This window comes from Protopterus annectens, chromosome 13.part0, assembly GCF_019279795.1.
Source record: "Protopterus annectens isolate FY-2018-M chromosome 13.part0, PAN1.0, whole genome shotgun sequence".
In the NCBI taxonomy this organism is placed as follows: Eukaryota; Metazoa; Chordata; order Ceratodontiformes; family Protopteridae; genus Protopterus; species Protopterus annectens.
The window spans coordinates 655,417,137-655,431,078 of record NC_056747.1 but is presented as its reverse complement, the minus strand read 5'-3'; positions in this window follow the sequence as shown (position 1 = coordinate 655,431,078).

Here is a 13,942-nt window from a genome sequence, read left to right as displayed (position 1 = left end):
AAAGTGCTGGGGATTTAAGATACAGTTTTAAAGAAACCACCTCATACAATTCATGTCCCCTGTCTGCTTTCAATAAAAGCAATAAGGACACTTAAAGAACTCAGATGTCCCATTAAATCACTTAAAAAAAAAATAGTGTGCTTTAAGGTATGGTTTCAGGAAAACTGCTTCATTCAATCCAAACCACCTGTCTGCTTGCAATAAAATGATCCATCATAACTCTGTAAGTTTAGTGTGGTTAATTAAATACCCTGGTCTCATACCTTCAGTAAGTTGTTGCAAGACTAAAAAATAAATGTGTGTTGCACCAAATGTTTTAACATGTTTAGCAAGGGCATTCCTGTCATCTAATCTCATGATATTGTAGCAGGAGCGGCCTTAGGTCAACTGGTGCCCTAGAAAAAAGGGCTCCATCGTACCCCCCCACCACTCCACCTGTTGCCCCCCATCCTGGTCTACCTACACCAAATAAATACTGGAAAAGCACCCCTGCTAGAGTGGCACCCTAGGCGGCCACCTAGTTGGCCTATGCCTAAGGCCGGCTATGTATTGTAGCTATGTTCACAGGTCTGCTCTAAAAAAGAGTGGTTCATTTTACCTACGTAGAATGACATACATATTTTACAGAAAGCTAAATACACCAAGTTATGACTAGAGCAATCAGCAAACAAACTGAGCCTATACTCTCTACCTGTATCTGGATGTGTAAATGAATTATTTTTGGCCACGTTTACAAAAATTGTAGGACCTACATGCAAAAGTACCAATTTGTTGGTTTACACTTGTGTTTCCATTATTAAAATCCTTATAGCACAACATCCATTTCAACAACTTTTTATTTTAAAGCAAAATCTCGGTTTTGGTCCAACTACATCAAGTATCTTATCATCTAAAGTTAATATTCATGACACAAGTATGAGACTAATAATTTATCTTTTAATTACAATTTTAGATGTATTTAAGATGCAACAGTTTCAACTGTAACACAGTCATCAAGGGGTTAATTAATGTTCTGTCTCGGTGTTGCTTAGCTAGCTGCCTCTCTTTGCTTACCCAATCAGAGTGTTTTTTATATGTATATAAATGGCTGTCTTACATTTTAATGGCGTCTAATGAAGTTAACACTTGTTTAACGAAAGTGCTCACATTTTATTTGTTTTTCTTGTGGATTTTTATCATTAAATACACCTTTGGTTTATCATCACCTGAGTGATTTGTGCCTGTGAAACTCTGCCTGCCAGCATTTTTATTTATTTAGTTTGTTTTGCTGCTTCTGTTTTTTTGTTTGTTCATGGCTTCTGGCACACCAACAGCTAACAAAGAGCATGAAGGAAACAACACGGAGATTGGACAGCTTACTGCTCTTATTCTAGAACTAACCCAGAGGATGGCTCAGCTGTATGAACATGTGGGACTGAATAGTGCCACCTCTGCTCTTGCACACTCGAAAAAGCATGGGGAGGCTAGCGGGCATGCTACTAACTTTCATAATACACCTTTATGCCTCATTTCCAATTCACAGCAAAGTGAATTGAGGCAGGAAGGCACAACGCATCTGCGCATGGCAGGAATGAGTTTTTCTGACAACAGGAGCTCTCAGAATGCTGCAGAAAGAAATGGACTAACAGAAACTCTTAAGGACATTCCTCAGTTGGAGGAGTGGTTGTGGAATGGAGTTTCATTTAACAGAAGCATCAAACACAATAGCCCTTCCTTTGAAGGTAAGCTGACAGATTTTTATGTTAAATGATCATGATGCAAGAAACTCCAACTGGAAAACACCTACCTAAGGGAATGCACTAGACTTAAAGTGGTTCTCAAAGGTTTAAGGGTCTGGCACTTTCCTACTGATTTACAGCATGACTCTGTTTTGTACACTGAATTAGTTAACTTATTTGATAAATGTGGGCTCGACCTTTGAGAACAGTGAAATGGAACTGTTATTCAAAGACCTTGCAATTCTAGACTCTGCCATCCATGAGGTTCATGAGTATAGCAACATGAAATTTGAACATTACAGGATTTACACTAGCACTGACCAGCACATAACGAAACTGAAAGCTGGTAAACTGAACAAGCTGGACAGGGATGTTCAGGGTTATGCTAATGGTATGGCCTTCTCTAAACCTCCTGGTTCATACAAAAAATTTAAAGCCCCACGAGGGGAAAGTAATAAGCAATTACCACACCCTCCTGAAGTAACTGGCAATGATGAATGTAGGTTTGAAGAGACTGACAATGTGATTTTAAACTATGATGCTGAATTCCCAGAACTCAGGAGAAGTGAAAGAATTAGGAACAAAAGCCATTACAACAATAGGCAGCAACCACAGGGCGGCTACCAACCACAGGTTTTTCAGGGGGCCAGGCCAAAGAACAGGAACTGGAGAGCTTAGCATCTCCACCAGTGCTTTCTGGTCATCATGTTAATGTTAGTGACTCCTTCATTAATGTAAGCACCCCAACACCAATGGACTCTGTTCAAAAAGCAGATATCTATACAGTGGTTTTTAACCACCAAAAAGACTTTTCAGTACACAATTATTCTACTTTATGTTTAAATGAAACTTCAGCTGACTTATTGTCTAAGGGAATGTCTTTTGTACCTGGTAAGAGATTTAATGTTGTAGACACTATGTTAAATCTGAAACTTTATTTAAGAAAGTTGAATTTGACCTTACTACATGGTACTAGATCCCAAACTAATGTCAGTGAAGGCAGCATTTTTAAGATCAGTTCTACCTACAACCCCCCTTTGCATCTGAAACTAGCAATGTATGAAAAAGTTTGTGAACTAGATCTATATAATTTAAATAAGAACAAATACAGGCCACCTCAAACACTTCACAACATGAACCAAAGTGAACATGATTGTTTATTGGAACTGCAAGAACATGACGTCAGGGTTATTAAACCTGACAAAGGGGGAGGGGTTGTAATCATGGACTCTCCCACATACAGTGACAAAATGTTGGCTATGTTAGACACAGGAAATTACATGGAAGTGTCCCTTGATGAATTAAATGCAGCATATAGGAAAATCTACAGCCAACTGACTGACATATTTCTAGAAAGAAGAATCAACCTTTCCTTGCATAACTATCTTAACATCATTACGCCAAGGATACCAGTGTTCTTTGGTATTCCCAAGATCCACAAGAACCTATCAAATCCACCTATGAGGCCCTTAGTGGATGGAAGACCCTCCATTACCACTGCTTGCATCCAATTTTTAGACCATGAGCTGAAGAAAATATTGCGTAATGAAAGCCAAATTTGTAAAGACTCCTGGACTTTTTTAGAATAAGTGAACAAAACCAGGTATGATGCAAGTGACATCATGGTCACTATAGATGTAAAAGACCTGTACATGGTCATCCCACAAGAAATTGGTATCGAGTGGGTGGGTGACCTACTGTTGTTATACAAAGTTAACCAGGAGAAAATTAATCTAATTTTGGAATTATTAGAAATTGTTTTAAGAAACAACTATTTCTCCTTTAATGGCAGGTACTTTTTGCAGACCATAGGAGTGGCAATGGGTTCAATTTGTGGTGGGGCATTCGCGAATATGGTAATGGCATATTGGGAAAGAAATTACGTATTTCAGTCTCAGTACTACTCTAAGGTCAAACTGTATTATAGATACCAAGATGATATCAGCTTGATATGGAATAGGTCGCTGGTTGTTTTGGAAGAGATTTTGAGATACCTTACCACCACCACTACATTCCTGCAGTTCACTTGGGTGATTAACCTGGATTATATGAATTACCTTGATGTCCACTTATACAAAGACATACATAATGAAAAGTATGCTACTAGGATCCAAAGGAAAGAGACCTAATCAAACTCGTTCCTGCATTACACTAGCTCCCACCCCAAGCATCAAAAAAGGTCGGTAGTTAAAGGTCAATTAGTTCGAGCAGCCCGTATGATCTCCAGAGAAGAAGATTTTCTTATTGAATTGCGACAACTTAAAATCTATGTTCTTGAGGAGGGAGTACCCAGCAGACTTGCTCAATGAGCTTATGCAGGAAGTGATAGGTAAAAGAAGAGTAGGGTATTTTAAGCCCATAGTTGGGGAAAACACATTAGACAACAGCCCCTCTGAAGTTGAAGCGGGGAGACCTGAGTTGGAAAAAAGTTCTTTTTGTAGATCTATGGTGCTTACATTCAACTCTGACTCATACCACTTGATTTTTTATAAGAACTGGGACATTTTAATGGATGACTTGTACATCAGGACACAAATAGGAGAAAGACCTATAGTTACATACAGAAGGGGCTCAAACTTAAAAGACCTTCTTAGGAAAGGTTCTAACTACACTAGAACAGGACGTGTAGGGATGTACAAATGTGAGTCTTGTAACTGGTGCCACAAGGTGAAATCAGGCAGCAAATTTACAGTAAATGGTATAGACCATTATGTAAAAGGTAAATATAACTGTCACTCCAAGGCAGTGGTCTACATGGCTACATGTGACCAATGCCTAGCATTTTATGTAGGCAAAACAGAAAGGAAATTTAATGCCAGAATTTATGAACACAACTATGCCATAAGAAAGAATAATATTAATAATGCTTTAGCGAGGCATATTCAGGACAATACTGGCCACAATTTCACATTTAAGGCAATAGACCATGTAGACATCAGTGACAAAAAGCCTTGGGGACATCAGTTAGAGTTAAAGGAGTTAAGATGGCAAATCTTACTACAGGCAGATAGATGGCCAGGGATAAATGACAGGACATCCATCTCTCCTGTATTGAAATTAAAAGCCCTAGAAAGGAGCAAAATATCTCAAAACATTGTTAAGCACAAGCACTTTTGTATGTATTTGGCTTTGGTAAACATTTTAGCATTATGTGACTATTTAACATGAGATTTTAAAAATGACTTTGGTTTTAGTTTTATCCTATTTAGAATCATTCATGACACAAGTATGAGACTAATAATTTATCTTTTAATTACACGTTTTAGTTGTATTTAAGATGCAACAGTTTCAACTGTAACACAGTCATCAAGGGGTTAATTAATGTTCTGTCTCAGTGTTGCTTATCTAGCTGCCTCTCTTTGCTTACCCAGTCAGAGTGTTTTTCATATGTATATAAATGGCTGTCTTACATTTTAATGGTGTCTGATGAAGTTAACACTTGTTTAACGAAAGCGCCTACGTTTTATTTGTTTTTCTTGTGGATTTTTATCATTAAATACACCTTTGGTTTATCATCACCTGAGTGATTTGTGCCTGTGAAACTCTGCCTGCCAGCATTTTCATTTATTTAGTTTGTTTTGCTGCTTCTGTTTTTTCCAGTTTGGATTTGTTAAAACTAGATCATGCCTGTTAAACATGGTTGACCTTTTTGAAAAAGTCACCAAAGTCCTGGATGATGAGGGAAGGATGCTGCATACTATCTGTCTTGACCTAGCCAAGGCTTTTGACACAATCCCCCACTCAGGTATTATAGATAAACTCTCCCATTTGGAAATTAACCCCTACATTACTGGATGGGTAGCCAACTGGCTGACCGACAGGACACATGCTGTCAAAGTGGGTGCTCTAGCAAAAGAGCAGCCACCAGTGGATACCACAGGGTTCTGTGCTGGGCCCATACTGTTCAGAATTTGTTTCTCAGAAGTCCAGGCAAACTTGGAGGGCCTGTGGCTGACCAAGTTCGCTGATGAGTGCAAATTGGGAGCAATCATTGAGTCCCCCAATGATATTAATATACTGATGTTAATGCAGACAACTGATTGGTGCCAAAACCATGGATTAAAGCTAAATGTAAAAAAAAAAGCATTATTATTCCCTTTGGTAAATCTGACATCCCTGCTAATTACATTATAGACAGCAACCCCCTAAGAGTAGACCCAGTGGTACGTGATCTGGGTACTCTTGTTGATAGCAATCTGAACTTTGGCCATCATGTATACAGAATAGTAAGGAAATCCTTCTATGCGGCACATCTTATAAGTAAAGGTATCACATCTAGATCTAAGGATGTTATGATTCCATATAATTCCATTATACTTGGCCCTCATCAGACCAGTAATTGAGTACAGTGCTCCCTTTTGCATGTACCTCACCAGACACCTGCAACAATTGGAGAGACCACAGAGGTTTCTCACCAAGAAATTGCATGGTATGCAAAACAAGTCTTACGCAGAAAGACTGAATGCCTTGACACTGTATTCTGTCTCCTACAGGTTGCTAAGGGGGTGACCTGTGCCTGGATTACAGGGCAGTCTCTGATTTGGCCCTGACGGAAATGCTACACATTCATAAACCAAACTGGATGAGTGTCACTCGCTCCAGGGATCTTAACCTTGCTCTGACATGAACAGGTCATGCTGGAGAGATAGACTTGTCTCCCAGAGACTGCCAGTTCCCTGGAGCAAGCTTCCAACTCATGGGAAACAGAGCCCCTCCCTGACCTTCTTCAAATGCATAGGTTCATAGGATGATACTAGGCTATTGGCCTGGAGGCCCTTACAAGCCTAGCCAAGAATTTCACCCATGTTCCCTCAAAGTCAGCACCTGTTTCCCCTGTCCAGCACAGATGCAGGTGAGATCCCAGGGGTATATTTTTTGTTTACTATCCAGTCATCCAGGTTTTTCTTAAAGAGGGCTAGAGAGGTACTCTGCTTGACATAGAGAGGGAGTCTATTCCCCAGATGGACTCTTTGTGACACCAAATCTATCCCACCAACAAGTTCTATTAAAGTCACAGACCAGGTTAAGGCCTTGCATGTGGGTTGCCCGAGTGGAATTTGTCTTATGGATATGCAGCAACTCTATCAAGACTAGGTCTGAAATGGCCTTGTATGCCAGACACAGGTCACCTTTGAGCAGTCTGTATGAGACTGAGTAGAGGAACAGGGCTTTTAGTCTATCTGTATAGGATAGGTGGTTGAGACCCTGGATTTACCTGGTTGGGAACCTCTGTGGTCTCTCCAACTGCTGCATGTGCTTGGCAAGGTACATGCTGAAGGGGACACTGTACTCGATAATAGGTCTGATAAGGGAGGAGTACAAGGATGTTATGACCTCTTTGTTCCTGGATGAAATACCCTTATTTATGAGGTGGGCCATGTAGAAAGCCTTCTGTACAATGGAGGCAACATGGTGGACAAAAGTCAGGTTGCTATCAACCTGGGTGCCCAAGTCCCTAACAGCTGATTGCATGCTTAGTATGTTGTTATTAATGTGATAATTAGCGGGGATGACATTTTCCCCAAAGGGAATAATGATGCATTTCTTGGCATTAAGTTTAAGGCCATGCTTCTGGCACCAGTCATTAGTTTGGGTAAGGCCCTCTTGGAGGATGTTCACATCACTAGCGTAATTTAACACAGCACCCAGCTTGCAGTCATCTGCAAACTTGGTCAGCCACAGACCACTGGTTTTGGCTTCATTTCAGAAAAGTATATCCCAAACAGCAGAGGCCTCAAGACCAATCCTTGGGGTGCAACCTAAATCAATGGATGGGTGACCACAAATTCAATCCTGCGGTGGCACCCATGTCCCACCTGGACAGAGGAAGTCAGTATTAACTACCATAGACCCTTACCTCTGCGAACTTCACTCACCTAACCACTGACAATTGGGGCAATGTGAGATAAATATGGCTAGGCTTATAAGGGTGCTAGGGCCATTTGTCTAGTAACCGTCTATGAACCTGTGAACCTATGTAATAGGAAATAAACATAGAAAGAGCATATCAAGTTAATTTGGTGCAAATATTAAGTATTAGATTCCCTATACCTACACTGGTGATATTGGAGACATTTGTGCTCTGAAAAAAACATGAATTGCTAGCTTCCAGTCCCCTAAAAACAAAATAACTTTTGGGAACAGTAATAAGCATTAGGCGTGATGGCATTCTTCTTCCCTCCTGAACAAGATTTTCAGAAGTTGAAGCAGGCAACAGCTACCTTATCTGATGAGGGCATCTAATAACTGTGAGTGCAAATGCAAACTCAGTGGTAGTAGAAGGAAGAGAGAACAACTCCAGACCCAATCCCTCTATTTAAAGGGGACAGATTTATCAATCTGCAGTGGGGATGTATGTCCAGATGACTGCATTGGTAGGTACAAACAAGAGGACAATGTAAGGATTCTGATGGGGGGGTGAAAAATAATGCTGCATTATTCCATATTTAAAAGGATAAGTCAAATGGAACTCGGTTTTGTGATTGTTCTTTTTGTAAGAAAACAGTATGATATTTGCCATCTGGACTGTACCTAGAAATGGACTGTTGTGGTAAGTGCACTACCCCAGTAAACAGACTAAATCAATAAAATATTAAAAAGATAAGCAAGTGAAAAGCCAGATAAAATATATTTATTTTGCTTGCCTGATAGAAAGACTACAGCTGCTTAACAGCAACTGAATAGAGCTGTGTTGAAGATATGTGTAATGTATGGGTCCTGAACTAAAATCTCTGGCTTAGTTGTATAGGTTGGACAATGCCTTCTGAAGAGGTTAGGTCATAAAGAGGCAATGCTCTTCTGAATGAAACTATTTGTAAAATGCAAGAGTCTATATTTAGATTTTGTACAATGTCGGCATAGGTAATTTTGTTGATGGCCTTGGCTGAGTCAAGATACACCACATGCAATGCATGGTCACCATCTGCAGCATCTGTAACTCTTTCATAGATGTTTACCAGATTAAATAGACTAGAATCTACTCTTCACATAATTTAGGGAATCATTTCAATATTGTCAAAGATAAGTTAAAGCCACATAACGTAATTTCAAGGAATGCAAATAGATTAACATCCCCTGTTAAAAGATCAAGATTATTTCCATGATTGAATGTGTTTAATTCCATGCTGATACTACAAGAGCATGAAAAATTGTTGAAAGTAGGCTTTTGATTTATCAAGAAGGCACAAAAGAGGAACGGTGACTCTGGTAAATAGTTTTTTTCTTCATGAACACCACCTCTGTTGATTTGATTTCTAACAACACAAAGATTTCCCTGTAGGAACTGTCTCAGGACAACAAATTCATGTTGAGATTGGGGTTGAAATGAGAGCCAATAAAAAATATTAGCTAATATAACAGCTGTTGAAGCTGATGGTTTCACTCTCCCAATTATTTAGCACCATGCTGGAGAGACTGGGAGCCATGTCTGTCCCCATTGCTATTCATTTGCTTTGTTTGCATATTCTTATACTAATCATACAATAGTTATTGAGCAGGCTTTCCAGCAGAATGGATGTGAAAGTTTTTTTCACTGGGGATGGTAGTGGTGTTCCCTTCATGGCATCAACACAGTATTTATGGGATGTTTACATTGCTAGAAGAGTTTCTTTGAAGACTTGCATTTTTGATCTTCTTCTGGAAGTTGAGTGTGTCTAGTACAATGTTGCTTCTATGGCCAATGCTTTATTTTTGTACTCCAGGTTTATGGCAAGGAGTGCAGTGGCAGATGCTTCTCCTGCTACTATAAGTGTTAAGGTGGGTTGTTGATGTATTTCTGTGGTATCTCGGGATGAGGCTAGTAAAGAACTTGAAGAGCCTGTTGCTGATTAGTTCATCTTCTTGTTGACTGGAGAACTGATTGTGAATGGTCACATAAACTTTTAGAACTATGTTAAGGTCCACCCTTTCAAAGATATTTTTATTCTCTAGCATTTTTTCAGTCTTGATGTTGTAGGTTTCAGCTTGCATGATGACGATGCCCTGTGCTTATTGGCTTTTATAATTCTTCTGATCGTGCCCTTACTAAGTTTCTTCAGGGCACTCATTTTCTCATTATTTAGGTTGTATAATTTTTTTTCCAGCTTGGTTTTAGCTTTTGGATGTAGTCTTCATATTTGTTTTCATAGGGATTTTGGGTGAGATGAACAGTTGGAAAGAATTAATGTTTTTTTTTTTTTTGCATACCAGTGGTGCTGGTACCTGGATTTAGGTCCAGGTTATTTTTAGCCATTCTGTCTTGTCTTTCTTTGTCCTGAAAGCATACATTTAAATTGAGCTTTCTTTTATAGATTTTAAACTCGCTAATGATATCAATAATTATGCTGTGATTGTGGGGTATTAAGGTTAGATTTTTTTTCAAGAACCTTGGATTCGGACTCAGTGAGGGGCATCCCAGAGTAGTTTTAGATCTTAATCTGTTTTTTGGGGGCGTATTTGTCTCTCTCCCCCTGCCATTTTCTGACTCTTTCTGGGGGCGGGCATGTCTGCAATCCTTTAGTGTTCACTCTCTTTCTGTATCTCTCTCTGCATTTTTGAGGTACAGCCTGCTTGAAATCTTGGCTCCCTGAAATTTCTCTGAGGTGTGCCTGGTCTTTGTGGTGTTACTGCCCTCCAAAAATCCCACTAGTCTTCCTCTATTGTGTTAGGTTGTCCTAGTTCTAGTGATAGATGGCTTTCTCTTTTTCCTTTGTTGTTCTGCTGTTTCATCTTTTGTATGTTTAACTTTTTTTTAATATTCAGGTTCCCATCTCAGTGAGACAACAGCCAGGTTTTCCTCTTCAGTGCAGTTGTTTCTAACAGAGTTGGGGTTTATCATGGGTTTTCTGTAGTCATTCTTATCACTTTTGAGTTTTTTTTTCATTTTCTTTATTTTTTCATTTTGCTCATACTCAGATATTTTCTTGTAGAACATCTAGTTTTGTTTCCTCCTTGCCAAGAACATTAATTTTGACTTTGAAGTCAATTATGTTCTCTGTGTACGAGTTTTGAAACTTTCTGATGTGTCATATTAAAACGTTAAATAACTGCAGTACTATTTCTTCAAGGTCTGGCTCTGCATTAGGCTCCTTGGGACTTTTAACTTTCATTCCAGTTGTTAAGTAAATGTCTTCTCATTGTAAGCTTTTCATTTTTTAAACATTTCTCTAATTAAAATAAGGCATTTTCGATGCTGCTGGTTCACTCTAGGTCCATTTCTGTGAGATCTAGTTCTCTGCTTTGGTCTTCTTGTGGCAAGTTCAGTTTGGGTGCCTTGATAAGTTCTCTGATGCCTGTAGTACTGGCTGGTGTGATACTGTTCTCTATGTTTCTTTAGTGACTTGTCTTCAGCCTCTTACTGTTTTCAGTTGTTATCATATTCCAGTGGGACAATCAAAATTGACTAGTCATGGACAAACAATATTTTTTCTTTAAGGTTAGCACCTCTGTGAATTCGATTCTCAACAACCTGAAGCTTCTCCTGTAGGAAATGGTTGTGGACAAATGTAAGCAGAGGTTGCGGATGAATTGAGAGCAATACTATTGTATTAGCTGTTATAACAGCAACTGGAGCCTTGCTCCAGATCTTTTTTTTCTAGTCTGCTGTAAAAACAGCTGCTAGAGCCTAAAGCGTGATCCTTTTAAGCAGATTATTTCCTTAAAAGTATTTCAGTAGTTTTGATTTCAACAAATGATTCTTACTCCGTAAGTCTTCATTCAACCAGCTTTATTTGAAAGATAAGCTTTTCAGTGATTGACTTCTTCAGATGTAACATTTAATTGCCATTGCTACATTATATATACATTTGGTATCTTAGAGAACAGGTTGAGAAAATTAGAGTAAGGCAATAAGAGATGAATAACAGCCAGGGAATACCAACCAATCAGGAAGTTTGGACTTCATCCTAATTAATATAAAGGAATGCTAGAATGCTATTGATCGAGGCTTCCATCTCCTTCCATCCATGCTATCAGCTCTGCCCTGTATTACTGGTATGATGCCCGTTTTCATTATTTTATGTGCCATTCAACCAATTCTTTATTATTAGAGAGACATCCACTTTTATAGGATGACAAAAGTACTGCAAGGTAGTAAAATTTAGAAATATTTTTCAGTAAAGGGCATATTTTTTTGTTCGCTATTACAGGACTTGGGTTTAATAGACTGCCCATGTAAACAAAGGGAGGATGTAAACAGTAATAGTGGTAATTCCACTATTATGGGACTGTGAGTTCTACCTTATGAGATTATGAGTTTTTCCCCTTTATTATATTATTCACTGAATCAATGTTCGTTTACAGTCTGATTACTTTCAGATATAACAGTATAATTTTGCATATTACAACTTTAATCTCTACATACCACATGCAGTCATAAACTCAGCATGCTCCAGATCTGTATTGTTGTATTTCTGCCCAAATATGTCATTGGATGACAGTCTTGTATTCCACATTTAGAGACAGAGCTGGTCAAGATGTAAATTAGTTGTTAGAACTGGGGGAGGAGACTGTTACATCTTAATGAATTATATTTTAAAACTGGTGCGTGTGAAATCTTTATTGTGGTGTCTTTGCTGCAAATAGTGTTTATTTTTAATGTAAAAATAAATCTGTTAATACGCACTTTTACTAGTGAGAGCTTCTTTGGGTCACAATAAGCTGTAAGATAAAATAGAAGGATTTTTTTTTTTTGTTAAATGTCAGGAGGGGAAAACAGCAATATTAAGCCTATACCCTAAGACAGATGAAAAAAATTAACATGACAGGCAAGTATGGGACTATTCATTCTAGATATCTATCCTTCCACAGTATTTCTGCATGTATGCTAATTGTGTAACTTCTTAGTATATTGAGTTGTATAGTGCAAGTGAGGCTATGATTAACAGGGAAAGATGGAGGAGAAACAGATACTTAGTTTGCAGATATCAAGTAGTGTGAATTATTTCACATCCTGAGCAAGTAGGATTCCATTCAACACATTACGAGTACTGAAACTATATAGCATGGCTCCCTCTATATCACATACATTGGGCACATACTCATAGTACTGTAAAATAGCAGAAGCCTTGTTATACTGGGATTGCAAGTTTATGTAGATGAAATAGTGTTACTTATCAAAGTTGTCAGACCACTATTGTAAATATATCTTAAAGGATATTCTAGGAGCACTGCTATAACACACAGAACAAGGAGGTAGCTAAGTACGAGGCCCTTGGAATAAAGCAAGATTATCTGAGTGACAGAGTCTAAAGTAAAACCCCATCTCACATGGGATATAGTTAGACTTTTTGCTATAGAATCTACCATTCAGGTAATGTTTTATTCCAAGGTCCTCTCCAGTTTTTTTTCAAGCAATGTCTTACTGTTTTCTTCTAGTGGTTCTACTAGGATGAAATCAACTACATGAAGCCTGAATACAGAGTAACTGTTGTTTTCAATATAATGCATTGTGAGTATACTCGTTTGCTTCCACTTGGCATTAAATAAATACTGTATTTTTTATTTTTTTTTTGAGTTTATTGATGGTGTTGCTTACATTGAAAACCTCACATTTGGCACATTGTGTTCTGTAAATGATCAGCTCATTGCTGCAATGACATTTCTAAGAGTGCGGGCCTGAAGGTCTGAAAAATAAATGCCAAATAGGACAGTATCCAAAACTGAGCCCTGTGGTACAAAAAAGGTAATGTTTTGCTTTCAGAAGCAGCACATGTGACTCTAAGCACATCTGTCAGGCACACCAGTTAGCTATCCACCTCATGATATAAGGATGTATATTTAGATTTACAAGTTTGGTAATAATGCCTGCATGAAGAATATCGCCTTGGTCAGGTTTAGATATGCTGCATGAAGTGCATAACCACTATTCACGGCTTAGGTTACTTTTTCTAAGAAACTAATAAGATTAAAGAGACAACTCAAGCATAACTCCCACTTTCTTCCTCCTAATGTTAGTTTTCTTACAGATTTTCTTGCTGACTTAAATATTTTAAGGAGGGGGATTCATAAAGGTTGCCACAAAATGCAGATTAAGTGTACACTTAGTATAATCTTTCTGAGTGAACCGACACAACCAATTTGGTAAGAATATTCTTGAATATAGACCATGTACACTTAGTGTAGGTGTTCATAAATCTGGGTGAGCGTTTTTTTTTAAATTTGTGTATATAATCTGTAATAGATATTAATAGTTCGAGATGAGAGGAAGGATGGATTTCTTAGACCTTCAAGAAACTGAGTTTATTCAA